The 16515-nt window shown below is 42.9% G+C and overlaps 1 long non-coding RNA gene across 1 annotated transcript in view; it reads right to left on the bottom strand.

Moving 5' to 3' along the window:
• LOC126991355 (uncharacterized) overlaps positions 1-15994 on the bottom strand; it is a 97918-nt gene extending 81924 nt beyond the window's left edge. Inside the window, exon 1 of the long non-coding RNA XR_007745439.1 lies at positions 15927-15994. This is a non-coding gene — a long non-coding RNA (uncharacterized LOC126991355). The remainder of the gene's footprint in view (positions 1-15926) is intronic.
• Positions 15995-16515: the final 521 nt, after the last annotated feature.

Here is a 16515-nt window from a genome sequence, read left to right as displayed (position 1 = left end):
AGCTGAAAGACGGAAATAAGAGACCTTTTCGAAGATTACCACGTAGAGTAAACGGGATCGTAGACTCCCAGGGGTAACTTAACTTGATTTCCATGGGCAGTAGGGGAGATAAACGCCTTCCAGGAAAAAAATAACTTGATTCCCACACACAGTAAACAACATAGAGAATTCCACAGATAATTTACTTGTCTTCAATGGGGACAGTAGGGGAGATAAACGCCTTCCACGAAAAAAAAAATAACGATTCCCACACACAGTAAACAACATAGAGAATTCCACAGATAATTTACTTGTCTTCAACGGGGACAGTAGACGAGATAAAAGCATTCTGGGAAAAAAATATATTCCCACGTACGGTAAACATGAAACATTAACTCCAGGAATAATCTACTTGTTTTCAATGGGGACAGTAGACGAGATAAAAGCTTTCTGGGAAAAAATATATATTCCCACGTACGGTAAACATGAAACATTAACTCAAGGAATAATCTACTTGTTTTCAATGGGGACAGTCGACGAGATAAAAAGACTTAAAAAAAAAAAAAAACATTACTTGATTCCCACGTGTAGTTACCATGATACAAGGATGCCACGGATAGTTTCAGACCAACGCTTCCTTCCTCCCGTCTTGAGAGTGAATGGATATAGGATAGGGTCTGAGAGGCGAGGTTTCCCATCATTATCTCATTACAAATAACAGTAGTCGGCTCACACACACACGAGGCCCTTCCGGCAACACACGATCACGTCCTCACGCAGGGTGGAGACGACACACACACACACACACACACACACACACGGAAAGAAGACTGAAAAGACTGAAAACAAACAACCAAACAGAGGCGGAGGCGTTGACAAGAACTCTGCACGAAAATGAAAGGAAAATAAGAAAGAGGGAAGAAAGAGAAATCAAATAGTGTGAGTAGTTGAGTGGGGAAAGAAAAAAAAACGAAAACATTAAAGAAAGGAAGAAAGGAGCGATCGAAAGAAAGTGAGATAGTAGAAAAAAATGAATAAAATAAAATAAACAACTAATATAAAAATACCACACAAGAACACAATAAACGAAAGACAAGAAAAATCAAAGGAAGATAAAGAAAGGAAGATATCTATAACCCCCTTCTAAACATTGTATATATAAGTGAGCAGTGAGTAGCGGGCTTTTTTTTTATTAATGTTTGCTTTTTGTGTGCCCTTGAACTGTCTCCTTTGCTGTAAAAAAAAAAAAAAAAAAACACCACACACAAAAATCATGAAGATAATAACACAATAGGGGGAGCAGAGAGAGAAGATTTCTAACTCCTTTCTTTGACCCGTCCGCTGTGATTGGTACGGATTTTGCCTTCACTAGTAACATATAGTCCCAGGTCTTTCTCTGCCTCTGTGGTGGATAGTGGAGTGTTTTCCATGTGGTATTGGTAAGCTGGATATCCCCTCCCAAGGTGCAGAACTTTACAGTTTTCTTCATTGAATTGTAGCAGCCACTTTTCGCTCCACTCCTGTAGCTTGGTGATGTCTTCTGGTAGGAAACACGCAGCCAAGGGGTTAATACCAAAACACATATACTCGTATACACACACAAAACGAACTCAAGATACAAATACCGTTCAAAACCTTACCAAACGATCCTTATGAAGAAAATAATATTGTATATGAGAGAAAACGAAGGAGATATCGAAGAAGAAAACAACCGAACAAATATTTTCCTCTAAACTTCTTGTTCCTTCCTTTTTCTCTCTCAGTCTTTTTCTCTTTTCCTCTCTTCCTTCCTCTCTGTCCGTCCCTCTTGCCCTGGAAACCCTCACATCTTACATTCTACCTCCCTCCCTCCCCTGCCCCCTCTCGTCCCCCAGCATTCACCCCTGCCCCCCTCTTGCTCCCCAGTGTTCTCCCTCACCCCCCTTCCCTCATGGTCATCCTCCCCGCCCTCCTTCGTCCTCTTGTGCCCCCATCAATTATTAAACTTCTCTGCACATGAGGGACTTGCGTGAACGAAGACGAGGAGGAGGAGGAGGAGGAGGAGGAGGAGGAGGAGGAAAAAAGAAGAGAAAGAAAGGTCGAGGAGAGGTAAAAAGGAGAGAAATGTAACAAGAACAAGGACAAGAAACAAGGAGACAGGGAAAGACGTGGATGAAAAGAGAGAAGGAACGAGAACGCGGTCGATGGAAAAGGAAGACCAAGAGTAAAGAAGGATGACGACGAGGAGAACTACAAGAGATGATAAAGAAGAAAGTATAAACAAAGAAGGATGACGACGAGGAGAACTACAAGAGATGGTAAAGAAGAAAGAATAAACAAAGAAGGATGACGACGAGGAGAGCTACAAGAGATGATAAAGAAGAAAGTATAAACAAAGTATGATGATGACGAGAACTATAAGAGACATGATAAAGAAGAATGTAAAGTAAAAGCAGACAGAGATGCGATGCGATGCGATAAATAAAAAAAATAAAAAACAAGAGGATGAAGAAGAGGAACAGACAGAAGACAAACACGAAGAAACAAAGAGAATAGGAACTGAGAACTAGGCACACACACACACACACACACACACACACACACACACACACACACACACACACACACACACACACACACACAAACAAACAAACAAACAAACAAACAAACAAACAAATAAAAGATGAAAGAAAGGATTTAAGAAAAGAGCGAAGACTTCTAAGACAGACAGACAAAGAAGAAAATCACACGAAGAAGAGAAGGAAGAGGAGAGAAATCAGAGAACACAAAAGGAAAGAAGATGAAGGCAAGACTGAATACCAAAGGAAACAATCGGTAAAAGAGAAAGAAAGGATTAAAGAGGAAGAGATAAAGAGGAGGAAGAAGAAGAAGAAGATAAGGAGGCGGAGGCGTTCCAATAAATATACTCCTTTTTCTTTCCTTCCTTCCCTCCTTCCAGCCACGTCAATAAACAAATAAAAAGAGAAGACGTTGGTGGGAAAATCTCAAAGTCTTGTCGCTTGATGTGGATATGAACACTGAATTATGGAAAGGTAACGCACTCTCTCTCTCTCTCTCTCTCTCTCTCTCTCTCTCTCTCTCTCGCTAATTTCCTAAAGATAGAATGGATGGACGCCGGGGAAAAGGGAATATCTTAGAATCTTAAAAAGTAGAAAATATTACATCGCGTCGACAATAGCGGGGAGAGAGGTTGAGGAGGAGGAGGAGGAGGAGGAGGAGGAGGAGGAGGAGGAGGAGGAGGAGGAGGAAGGAGGAGGAGTCTTATCAGGAGAATATACGAGATCACATACCAAGCTTGTCCGCATTCTTACGCCTATTTTTTTTTTCTTCTTTCGAGTTAAAAAAAAATACTCATGAAGGCGAATCTTATCAAGGCAACATGAGGAGGTAAAACCCTTCCTCTTCCTCTTCCTCTTCTTCCTCCTCCTCCTTCGTCTCACCCTAATTTTTCTACCATTATCCTCACCTAATTTCTCTTCATCATGCTTTTTTTTCCATCCTCCTAAAGCCCTACTTATCTTTTTTTCCCTCCCCCTCCCCCTCCTCCTCCTCCTCCTCCTCCTCCTCCGGTACTCATTCCAAGGCCAATCCGATGCCCCATATTTTTTTTTTTCGATTTTTGCAGTAAATTTTGAACTGTTTTGACAATTCACGTGGTGGCGGTGGTGGTGGTGGTCAGGTGGGTCTCTGGGGTTAACTGGCCAATCAACGAGCCTGAAGGAAAGGGCTTCAATACACCGCCAACCAATCACAGCCAAGAAAAAAGAAACTACAATGGGAAATGGAAAAGACAAAACTAAATTCGAGAGCGAGCGGAAGAGAAGTGAAAGGGAAGGGAAGTCGGGGCGGAAGAGGAACAGGAACAGGAGGAGGAGGAGGAAGAATATGAAGAAGAGGAAGAAGAGAAAGTGAAGAGGAGATGAAGAGAAAATAAGAGAACGAAGACTATGAAGAGGAGGAGAAGGAGAAGAATGATATGGAGAACGTGAACGAAAGAGAGAGAGAGAGAGAGAGAGAGAGAGAGAGAGAGAGAGAGAGAGAGAGAGAGAGAGAGAGAGAGAGAGAGAGAGAGAGAGAGAGAGAGAGAGAGAGAGAGAGAGAGAGAGAGAGAGACAGAGAGAGAGAGACAGAGGAGGAGAGAGGAGAGAGAGGAGGAGAGGAGAAGAGAAGAGAAGAGAAGAGAAGAGAAGAGAAGAGAAGAGAAGAGAAGAGAAGAGAAGAGAAAAGAAGAGAAAGAAGAGAAGAAAAGAAAAGAAAAGAGAAGAGGAGAAGAAAAAAAGAGAAGAAAGGAGAAGAGAAGAGAAGAGAGGGAAACAAGTGAAAGTCGACGAATTCTTGTTTACTTCTTTTTTTTTTGTTGTTCTTTGTTTTTTTATCACTTTCTTCTAGTTGTTGTTTATAATGATGATAATGATGATGATGACAATGATGTTACTTATGTTGTTATTGGTGTTATTTTTCGTTTCTGACGCTGATTCGCTTCTTGACTGATGATAGTAATAACGATGACGATGACAATGACGATGTTAGCTATGTTGTTGTTACTGTCACTGTTGCTATTTTTTTCATTGTTGTTTACTGTTTGTTGTTGTTTATGCTGCTGCTGGTGGCCTTGTTTACTGCGCCCGTTGTTTGTTCCGTCCGCACAAAACAACATGAAGGTCACGTTATAAAAGTTCTCATTATTCGCTCATGCTCATGCTCGGCCATTGTCGGTTCGTTGGCAATTATTATGCACGACTCACCGGCTTTTTTTTCATTACTTACTATATAGTGGTGGTTAGTGCAACGTAAGCCAAAATGTATGTATAACAAGAGAAGTGGTTATAACAGAAGTAATGGTGGTGGTGGTAGTGTTAGTGGTGATGGTGGTAGTGGTAGTAGTGGTGGTGGTGATGGTAGTGGTAGTAGTAGTAATAGTAGAAGTAGTAGTAGTAGTAGTAGTAGTAGTAGTAGTAGTAGTAGTAGTAGTAGTAATGATAATAACAACAGCATACTAATAATAATAATAATCTCTCAAAAAAATATCAGTTCCTCAAGCCCAATCAACCAAGGTACCGTATTTAAAAGTCGTTCCTTGCTCGCTGGAAATCATTACTGGAACCTTGGCCAAAGAGCGTATGAAAAAAAAAACACTCGTGGATAAAAAGAGATACAATGCAAGTCAAACAAACAAATACACACAAGAGAGGCGATCTAATCCTTTGTGCAAGATCAGGAACAAACGCAACCTGCTCTGAAATGTAATCCGTGAAGAGAGAGAGAGAGAACAAGATTGCGACCTATCTTTACCAGGAAATGGCGTGAAAAATAACTCTGCGATAATTGTAAAGACTTCAGTTTTCCGGCGACTCAAGGGGGAATCAATCCGTCTATAATATTCTTCCAAAATAAAGGAAAACAAGTAGTCGGTGTTATTCGGGAAATGTTGTTAGCTAAAGTTAAGAGTGGTAGAGGTTATAGCATTTTTTTTTCCTTTTTGTTAGTGGTGGTGATGGTGGTGGTAGTAGTGGTGGTGGTGGTGGTGGTGGTCATGATAATTGTTTTCATGGCAGTGGAAGTGGTGATGGATGTGGAGGTGGTGGAGGTGGTAGCATTGGTGGTGGTCGTCATGGTGGTGGTGCTGTAGGTGCTTGTGGTGGTAGCATTAGTGGTGGTCGTGATGATGGAGGTGATGGCAGTGGTGTTGGTGGTGGTGGAGGTGGTGGTGTTGGTAGCATTGGTGGTGGTCATGATAATGGTGGTGATGGCAGTGTTGGTGGTGGTGGAGGTGGTGGTGTTGGTAGCATTGGTGGTGGTCATGATAATGGTGATGATGGCAGTGGTGGTGGTGGTGGAGGTGGTGGTGTTGGTATAATTGGTGGTGGTTATGATAATAGTGGTGATGGCAGTGGTGGCGTTTGTGTTGATGTCGGTGGTGGTCGCAGTGGTCGTGGTGATGGTAGTGGTGGTGTTTGTGTCGGTGCTGGTGGTGGCCGTAGTGGTTGTGGTGATGATCAACTATCCACATCACAAATCGAAATGACAAATCATGATCGCACACCAAACAATGGAACGTAAAAAAAAAATAGTGTTGAAGTTATTAGTACCGATACCACGATTGTTTCCCCCTGACGCTCCACCCGGCACACAATCGCTCGTAATATCGGCATGAGTGGAATGTTCGGCACGTGCTTAAATCTGCAAAATAAATCTATGGCGTCCTGAAAACTGGTTCTGTACTGCGTCCCAAACAGACAAATTATCTTTTTCATTTAGGGACAATATTGAACTTTTTTTTCGGGACCATTATTGGACTCTGGATAAATGACAAAAAAGTGTATTCTGTTCCACTCTACTCGTTGTCTCTTCTACTTCAATCTCCACGCCACTCTACTCCTCACTACTCTGGAGCAAATCTATGGTGTCCTGAAAACCGTCCTGTACTGCGTGGCCCAAACAAATTAGCTTTTATTTCGGGGCCAATATTGGATTCTGGACGGCTAACAAAACGCTGTACTGTCATCTGCTCAATTCCATTTTAATATCCACTCCACTAGTACTACACTGCCTACTCTAGATACTCAACTGTTTCTCTACAATATCTTTCTCTACTTCGTTAATCTCCTCTTCACTTTTAACTACTTTAGACACTCCACTGTTGACCTATACTATCGCTCTCTAGCCTGTACTCTAATCTGCTGTATTCTACTTAAGTCTCCCCTCCACTACTACTGTTGTATCGAGGCACCTCTCCACCCGAAACTGATCTCTCTCTTTTGGCCACTCATCTTTACACTCTTTAATAGGGGCAATGATTAGCGGGCTTTTTTTTCCTCACTTTTTTTTTCCTTGAGCTGCTTCCTTTACTCCAAAAAAAAAAAACTACTCTTAATTGCTCTACGAATTTCCCTTTACTGTTACTCCTTTCTCTACCTAACTAACCTTCACTCTACTCTTACCACCTATTCGATACACTCCACTTCATTGTTCCTTGCACTCTCACGAAAGACTAGGAAATAAATAAAAGAAAGGAAAATGAGACGATATTTACCACACACACACACACACACACACACACACACACACACACACACACAATACATAAAACGTTACAATCCTTAAATTAACTGTCTTTATAATCGAGATATTTTTTAATGCAGAAAACAAAGGAATATCAGCTCCCCGGCAACACTTCACCCATCCGCCGCCTGCCAGCTTCATGTTAAGGGACCGTCACACACACACACACACACACACACACACACACACACACACATCACACCCCAACCACACCGCCCCTCTCAACACAGAAAAATTAACGAAGACAAGTATCGCCCATGAAGGCTATTCTCATGCATGGAAGGATTTACAGGAAGACGAGGGAGCCCAGAGCCGAAAAGAAAGAAAATTACATAGGCACGATGTAGAAACTGAAATATAAACTCCTATTTTTATAACAGTTATGGCCAATTTCTGTATCAATTCAAAGTAAAATGAAATCGGACGAAAGAAAATGGGAGAAGGGGCCCGCAGCGTTGCCAAATTGTCGTACTCTGAACATTGCATTTATCATTTTTAGGCTCCAAGACTGTCGTAACCGCACAAATAACGATAAAAAATCAAATTTATCGTTAAAACTGTTAAATATTGATGCTTTTTTTTCTTTTTTTGCTAGAGCTATCGGTCACAAACTACGAAAATCCAATGCGATGAGAACGATACTTTGGCAACGCTGGAAGGGGGTCAAAGCTAATGCAGTATAGAGGGCAGCACTGTTCTTGTGTTCCCTGCCAGCACCGTTGCCAGATTGTCGTACTCAGAGCATAGTATTTACCGGTTTCTGACGCCTAACTATTGCCAAGAAACATCAGGAATTAACTATTTTAACGATAATTATCAGTGAATCTCCTTATTTAGGTCCACGAGACAGTTTTTGGGTCGGAAGTCGGTAAATATGAGAGGCTGAGTAAGACAATCTGGCAATGTTGCATACCAGCGACTTAAAGGGCTAGAGAGCGGCCTATAAGTGCGGTAAGTCGGTGCTGCTCTCTACTCAGATAACGCTCGAAAGCTCCCTCATTATCAACGTAACTCAGCTTGAATTTCACACACACACACACACACACACACACACACACATACACACACATAAACAAACAAACGGAATCGCGAAAGCTCTTCAAATTTCCCTTCCCTGGTGCTACCCTCTACCCAGATAACGCTCGAAAGTTCCCTCCTTATCAACGTATCTCAGCTTGAACTTCACACACAAACACATACAAACGAAATCGCGAAAGCTCTTCAAATTTCCCTCCCCTGTGGACCTCCGGTGAGCCCCTAAATTTGGTGAACCTTTGCTCCGAAAATGTTTGCTTGAGTACGAGAATATAAAAATGTTTGAGGATACCCCGTGAAGGAAAATTAACGAGGTAAGGTCTTCCGACGATTTAGAGGTCTGTTCTTCACCCTAGATTGCCTATACTTAGCATAAAATGTGACAAAGACGAACTGTTACCTTAACTCTACTCCTGAGGCCTTAGTTTTCTTTATTATGCAGTAAAGGAAGTAGCTCAAGGGTAAAAATATTAAGAAATCGAAAAACAGAAAGGCCGCCAAGTGTTGCTCCCGTAAGATAAATTTGAGTTTCCCGAAAGGTATTGGGAAAGACGTCACTTGGCCTTAACTCTACTCCTGACGCCTAAATTTTCTTTATTATGCAGTAAAGGAAGTAGCTCAAGGGTAAAAATATAAAGCAATAAAAAAATAGCAGAAAGGCCGCCAAGTGTTGCTCCCGTAAGATAGATTTAGAGAGAGAATCAATGTCGGTCTCTGCCTTTTACATATAATCAGATAATATAATTTGTCTCCAGTTAGCATCCCAACAAGATACTCACAGTTCTCCTTTATGTTTAGTCGAAATATAAATTGCAGCTTTTTTATTTTTATTTGTTGCAGTCCACGGAGTTTATTCACAATTTTTCCTTTTCCATTATTTCAAGTTTGGGGTCTGCTAATTTTCCTGAAGTCTCTAACACCATCATGTAATTATTCAAGGCCTTCCTTTGCGCGCCAATTAACCTCCGGCATCACTAATGGGACTTGGACTGCGGTTTTACGAACTACACACTCGCAATAATTATTCAGCAACTTCGCTGAAATCCTACTCTATTTTTCCTTTACCAAGATCAATACTCTCGCATTTTTTATTTACATCGAGAAAATAAAGTCTGCGCTCACATCAACCAGTCAGCCAGTCAGTCAGTCAGTCATTCGGTCGACAATTTGATGTCTCCCAGCAACCAGTTTACGTTAGTTTTTTGCTTTACTGAAATCGTTGTTATCACTTTTTCTTTACATCGAGAAAATAGTTTGCAGCCACACCAGTCAGTCAACCAGTTAGTCAGTCATTCCGTTGATAATTTCATGATTCCCAGCAACCAGTTTACTTAATTTTTTTTACGGCAAAGGAGATAACTTAAAGTGCAAATACAACAACAACAACAAAAAATCCTTCCATCTTTTGACACCGAGAAAATAAGTCTGCACTCAGGTCCGTCATTTAGTCAGTCAGTCGATAATTTAAGGATTCCTAGTCCCAATCTATTTTAGTCCTTGTTTAATTAGGGTCTTTACATTTTTATTTTCTTTAACATCGATAAAGTAAAGCACGACAGTCAATCAGTCCGTCGATGATTTGATGTTCCCAGCAATCCGTTCACCTTCATTTCTCTTGTAACCTAACGACCCACACCCAATTCCTCCTCCTTCCTCCGCGCTAACCTCTTTCCTTACCTCGCCTCACTGCCTACCTGCCTGCCTGCCTACTACCTCCCTCCCTTCCTCCCTCTCCTCCTCTCTCCATCTTTTCCTTCCCCTCCTGCTGCTTGCAATTTACTTCTTAAGAGGCCAGATTGCTTTGCATCGCCCAATATCCTTACTTGCCTGCCTCTCTCTCTCGCTCTCGCTCTCTCTCTCTCTCTCTCTCTCTCTCTCTCTCTCTTTCATGAATTTCCCTCCTCATCATGGTACGTTCTCCCTATCCCATTCCTCCTGCCCTTCCTCATTCTCTCCCTCCCTCACCCCCCCCCCCCCCCAGCCCAGTGGAGTGGTGCAGGGAGGAAGTGAAGAAAGGCGAAGAGGTGGAAGAGCAGTAGACGAGGAAAGCCAACCGAATGCGAGTAATTAACGTGTTGTGGAAGGTGGAGGGAGATAGTAGGGGGGGGGGGGGGGAGGGTGACAAGCAAGGGTGTAGTAACTGTAGTTGGTCTCAAAGGAGGACTCGAACCGAAGAAAGTGAAATGCGTGGATGTGATTTGAAGGTGTTGATGACTTGACTGACTGACTGGAGGTGATGATGGGCTGAGAGGTGGTGGTGCTGACGTTGTTGTTAGTGGTGGTGGTGGTGTTGTTGTTGTTGTTGTTGTTGTTGTTGTTGTTGTTGTTGTTGTTGGTGGTGGTGGTGGTGGTGGTGGTGGTGTTGTTGGTGGTGGTAGTAGTGCTGTAAGACTTCTCACGACCCTACACTAAAAGGAAACAATTATTATCCTGTACATGACGTGTCTGATACGTGTCCTCTTCGTCCACGTTAGAAAGATCATTGAAACGGAAGGTAATAATAAAATAATAACGACACTTCCTCATTTTCGAATAATCTGTGAATGTTGATTTGTAAAAGGGATCCGATACTATATAGTTTACTTATACTTATCAGCTGTTTATATTTCATTTGAATAACTAATATATACTGTGCGCGCGTGTATGTGTGTGTGTGTGTGTGTGTGTGTGTGTGTGTGTGTGTGTGTGTGTGTGTGTGTGTGTGCGAAGATAATGACACAGGACAGTCCGTAAACAGATAAACGAGGAATGAAGAAATAATTTAATCAACAAATCCATTAATCTTGAGTAGCTTCCGGCCATTCTCCTCCTCCTCCTCCTCCTCCTCCTCCTCCCTCCCCTCCTCCTCCCCCCTCCCCTCCCCTGCCTTCCTTTCATCAGCCCTCCATAACCACCCCAGTTCTCCCTTTTTAGTACTCTCCCCTTTCTTTTTACACTCTCTCTCTCTCTCTCTCTCTCTCTTCCATCCTTTTCCCATTCATTCCGTCTTTTTTATCCCCTTTATCTTCTCTCCTCCACTTCCTACCTTTCCTTGGTAACTCCTCCTCTTCCTCTTCTCCACCCCCGCCACTTCTCTCCTCTTTTCCACCGCTCCACACTCACTTTCCACTTTCCTGGTTCACCTTTTCCTTCCCTTATCTTTTCCTCTTCTTGTCTGCCTTTGCTTTCTCAATTATTTCATTCACTTTCCTGTTCTACACTTCTCTTCCCATTTATTGATATTCCTTCCGTTACCTTCTCATTCCTTTCCTTTCCTTTACTTTCTTTTCCTTTCCTTATCTTCACTTCATCTTATCTTCCTTTCCCTTCCCTTCCCTTCCATTAGTTTGCGTTCCTTTGCTTAACCTTTCTTTCACAATCCTTATCCTCCTTTCATTTCCCTTCCCTTCCTTTCCCTTCCTGTGCCTTTCCCTTCCATTTATTTCCATTACCTTTCCTATCCTTCATTTTTCCTTCCCTTATCTTCTTTTCCCTTCCCTTCTTGTCTGTTTCCCTTCCCTTCTTTTCCCTTCCTTTTTCTTTCCTACTCTTCCCTTTCCTTGATTTGCCTCTCCTAGACTTCCCTTCCCTTCCCAATCTCTCTCCCTAATTCCTAGTAATATTCCCCTGTTCCTTGCCCATCATTACCTACCCAACCCTCCTCCTCCTCCTCCTTCACCCGCAGCTCACCAACAAGGTTAGTCACGCAGGAGGACCCACTATCGCGCCTCATTAGTCTGCGATGAGCCGACACAACTTTTATAATCTGGATGGAAGTATGAAGGAGGGGGGAGTGATTAAGGGAGGGGGTTGGATGGGTACGGGGGAGGTGAGGGAGTGATTAAGGGGAGGGGGGTCTGGGATGGGTCAGGTGGAGGGAGGAGGTGGGGAAAGGAGGTGGAGGGAGAGAGGAAGGGGGACGTATTGGATGGGTCAGTGAGGGAGGGGGAGGAGGGAGAGGAAAGGGGGATTGGTGGGGGCTAAGAGGAGGAGGAAGAGGAGGAAAATTAGGGGAAGGGGAAATTGTGGTAATTCATCCATGCTTACATAGTTTGTTTGATAATAGTAATGATGGTGATGATAATAATGACAAGATGAAAAAGAAGACTTAGAACACAAATGAAAATAATTAGAAAAGTAAAGAAACTCGGAAACAATCTAGCCATTATTGCAGGCTATAACACACACACACACACACACACACACACACACACACACACACACACACACACACACACACACACACACACACACACAGCTTCCCTAATTAACATAACAACAAATAAACAGACAAATGAATATATACGCACTCACTATTATGAACAAAATCAGAGACCAATACTTCGCTGAAATATACATCTCATACACACACACACACACACACACACACACACACACACACACACACACACACACACACCTCCAACCCTTTCACCCCCGACTCACTCACTCACCATAAAAGGCCGTCACCACATGTCATCCCACAAAACCTTCCAAACAATCCCTACTACACTTTAAAGGGAAGCACCGCACCAATAAATAAAAAAAAAAACATCACCACCACAACACCACCACCACCACTAAAAGACAAACAGGAAACAAGGAAGGAAGGAAAGAGGGAAACAAGGAAGTGAGAGCGGGTGGGCGGGCGAGGAAGGGAGGGAGGTGAACCTTGCCCGGGACATCCACGATTAACAGACTCAGTGACACGCGGATAACATGATTTGGGCGAGGCTGTCTAATGCACGGACAGACTTGGATGCCACATGATCTGACGGAGGCGCAGGGACGGGGAAAACACGAATAAATTGGGTGGTTGTTGTATAAGCGAGTGTATCCGGAGTGTATGTCTGTCTGTCTGGTGCTGTCACGTTCTGGCGGGAGCTGTAATTACTCGCTATCATGTATGCGGGTCAAAAGTCAGGGAGGTAGTGGTGGTACGGAGGGAGGGAAGGGGAGGGGGGAGGGAAGGGAGATGAGGGGTGGGGGAGGGGTGGAGAGAGGGTAAGGAAGAGGTAGAGGGAGGAGAGGGAAGGAGGAAGGGGGATGAGGAACAGGGAGAGGGTAGGAATGAGGTGGAGGAAGGGAGGGGGGTGGGAGAGTGAGTGGTAGGATGCTGGTGATGGTGATGATGATGATGATGATGATGATGATGATGATAATGATATAAAAGTAAAAGAAGTAAGGGAGAAAGAAGAATGGCACTAACAACAACAACAACAACAACAACAACAACAACAACAACAACAGACAGGATGAAACAATTATGAAAAGTGAAAAAGACTAAAATCATATAAAACAACAGCTTCTCTAGGCTTAAGGGATGGTAAAGGGAATGTGAGGAAAGGAGGGAAGGAAGGAAAGAGAAGGGAAGGGAGGCAGGAAAGGGTGTGGGAGCTTAAGGACAGGAAGGACTGGAAAGGGAAGGGAAGGGAAGGGAAGGGAAGGGAAGGGAAGGGGAGGAGAGAAGAAAGGAAGGGAAGGAGAAGAATAGAAGGAAAAGAATAGGAGGAAAGGAAAGGGGAGGGGAGGGAAAAGAAAGGAAGGAAAGGGAAGGGAAGGGAAGGGAAGGGAAGAGGAAGGGAAGGGAAGAGGAAGGGAAGGAAAAGGAAAAGAAGGAAAGGAAAGGGGAGGGTAAGGAAAGGAAGGAAAGGGAAGGGAAGGGAAGGGAAGGGAAGAGGAAGGGAAGGGAAAGGAAGGAGAGGGATGGGAAGGGAAGAAGGGAAAGGAAAAGGGAGGGAAAGGAAAGAAGAAGGAAAGGGAAGGGAAGGGAAGAGGAAGGGAAGGGAAGAGGAAGGGAAGGGAAGGGAAGGGAAGAGGAAGGGAAGGGAAAGGAAAAGAAGAAGGAAAGGAAGGAGAGGAGACAAGAAGGGAAACGAAGGAGAGAAGAAGGGAAGGGAGGAAGAGCTGAAGGAAAGGGATGGGAAAGGAAAGGAAAGGAAGGGAAGGGAAGGGAAATGAAGGGAAGGAAAGGAAGGAAAGGGAAAGGAAGGAGAGGGAACTGAAAGGAAGGAAAAGGGATGTGAAGGGAAAAAGGGAAGGGAAGGGAAGGAAAGGGAAGGGAAATGAAGGGAAGGAAATGAAGGGAAGGGAAAGGAAGGAAAGGGAAAGGAAGGAGAGGGAAAGGAAGGAGAGGGAAGGGAAAGGAAGGAAAAGGGATGTGAAGGGAAAAAGGGAAGGGAAGGGAAGGGAAGGAAAGGGAAAAGCGTGGGAGTCAAAGGAGAAGATTTAGACCATTTCACCAAAAGCCACAAACGAGCTGCTTCTTCGCTGCCAGGAATGGGATTTTCTCTCTCTCTCTCTCTCTCATTAGTTTAGATCCTGGGGGTACGCCTATAATATTTGCCCCCCCCCCCCACACACACACACACAAACACACAAACAAGGAAAAGGGCAAAATAAATAGAATATGCAATAAAAATAATAATAAATAAACAAACAAAACAACTTAATAAGCTTTGGCCCTGAACAGAATCTCTTTGTCGGCGGCGGCGCGCGGAACTACACAGGCTCAAACATTATACCGCCAAATTCTTAAGCATTCCCGCGGCCAAGCACACATATCTTTTTGACAAGGCTTTCGTGGGAGTTGTGGGCGTTTTCAGGACTAGTTTCATGATACTGGTGGTAGTCTGATCGTTCTTCTGTACCATGAACCTAAATAAACACTCATATGGACCTGATTCATCTCTTTTTGGCCTTTGAAAATAGTTGATGTTAGGGATGGAAGCGTCTAAGGAAACGGACCTTCCTCTCGGCCAGGCAGCAAACAAAAAAAGAGTAATCAGTCACGTCATCACTAACATGCCTCATTAACGATATTACCAGATAAATGTTTAAAGCAAATAAAAAAAAGGAATCGATACAGAAACAAAATTAACACAATCATGCAATCAACCTGATATAACTATTAATACTACGCGGATGTATTTATAAGTACTACGTTACACTCGCGTTTTCAGGCTTATATGGCGAGCTTATAGCGATCAATATAGAAAACACCAAAAAGTACTGTCAAAATGCACATAAAGATAAACAAAAACAACTGCTTACTTTTTTCCGCACTGTCTACGTTAACAAAAACAAATCTCAACAACTATCAAACTATAAAAAAAACTACCAAAAACAAACATTAACCACTATAATCACTAAGAAAAGAACGGACACTTGCACCTAAACCATAATAAACACAAAGAAACAAAAAAAGCGACCTTATAACGTGAACCCTTTGCCATTTACTTAACCGATTAAACTTGCACCAAAACCCGCGATGTCTATTCCCTCGGATGTTCGATTCTTTGGGATATCGGCTTGGTCTGTCTGTCAGCGTGGAGCACATTTAACACCACAAGCGCAAGGAAAGGTCTCAAGCCTGTATTTTTCAACGTATCGGCGCTCTCAATTCGCCTGTTTGAAAATATTATCGTAGAAGTTCAGGGATTTTATGGACTGTTGTGTGATATTACTGACAACTCTACACGACATTCACACCACGAACGGGGAATAACAGCCATGAAAACTCGATTAATCTTCTCTGTGGCCTTGGAAAATAGTCGTAATGGGAGTCTGACATGCTTAAGTACCTCCCTCTGCTCATACTAAACTAGGCAACTACGACGGAGATGAGAAGTGTGACAAGAGATGCATTTACCGAGTTCTATTTTGATTAATATAGATAATGAAAACTCTACCTCATTTTTTTTGTGTGTGTCTGCATGTGTGTGTATGTTTGGGTCTGTGTAGATAGTGAGGGAGAGAGGGAGGAAGGGGAAGGCAGAAGAGGGGTGCGAAGAGGGTGGGGAAAAGGAGGGAGGGAGGGGGAGGGAGAAGAGGAGCACGCAGCCTGTCACAAGTACACCTGACAACCTCACCTGTGCAGCATCCATTCACCTCCCACCTGCATGCCTCCTCCGTCACTCACCTGAAATAAAGAGACATTCAATTAGCCACACGCGAGTTAAATTATTAAAAAAACACGTAGGTAATAAGCAGCGGAAACACACCTGCATGCATTCACCCCACACCTGCATGTATTCACTTTCCGGCTCCTTCGTCACTCACCTGAGATAAAGAGACATTCAGTTAACCACACGCGAGTCAAATGAAAAAGAAAAAAAAAACGTTGGTAATGAAAAAGACTTCGAGATATAATTGGAGAACCGGAAGCCATTTAACATAATATATACTACCTACAAAAGTCGCCTAAAACCACAAGAATATGTATACTTCATGTTATTTTCATCCTTAATTTTTAAATATACATCATAATGCGGGTTTTTTGTTGTTGTTGTTGCTTTTTTTTTCCTTGAACTGTTTCCCTTGCTATAAAAAAGTATAATACGTATGTTTGTGAAAAGTTAATCGGGTACAGTATAGAGAAACTGTATATCTATTTATCTATCTGTCAATTTGTAAATCTTGTTTTGGATCACGAAACGATTGCTCAGGTTAGAATACACG

The sequence above is a fragment of the Eriocheir sinensis genome, unplaced genomic scaffold, assembly GCF_024679095.1.
Source record: "Eriocheir sinensis breed Jianghai 21 unplaced genomic scaffold, ASM2467909v1 Scaffold264, whole genome shotgun sequence".
In the NCBI taxonomy this organism is placed as follows: Eukaryota; Metazoa; Arthropoda; class Malacostraca; order Decapoda; family Varunidae; genus Eriocheir; species Eriocheir sinensis.
The sequence above is the reverse complement of the archived record's forward strand: the minus strand, read 5'-3'. Positions and strand labels throughout refer to the sequence as shown.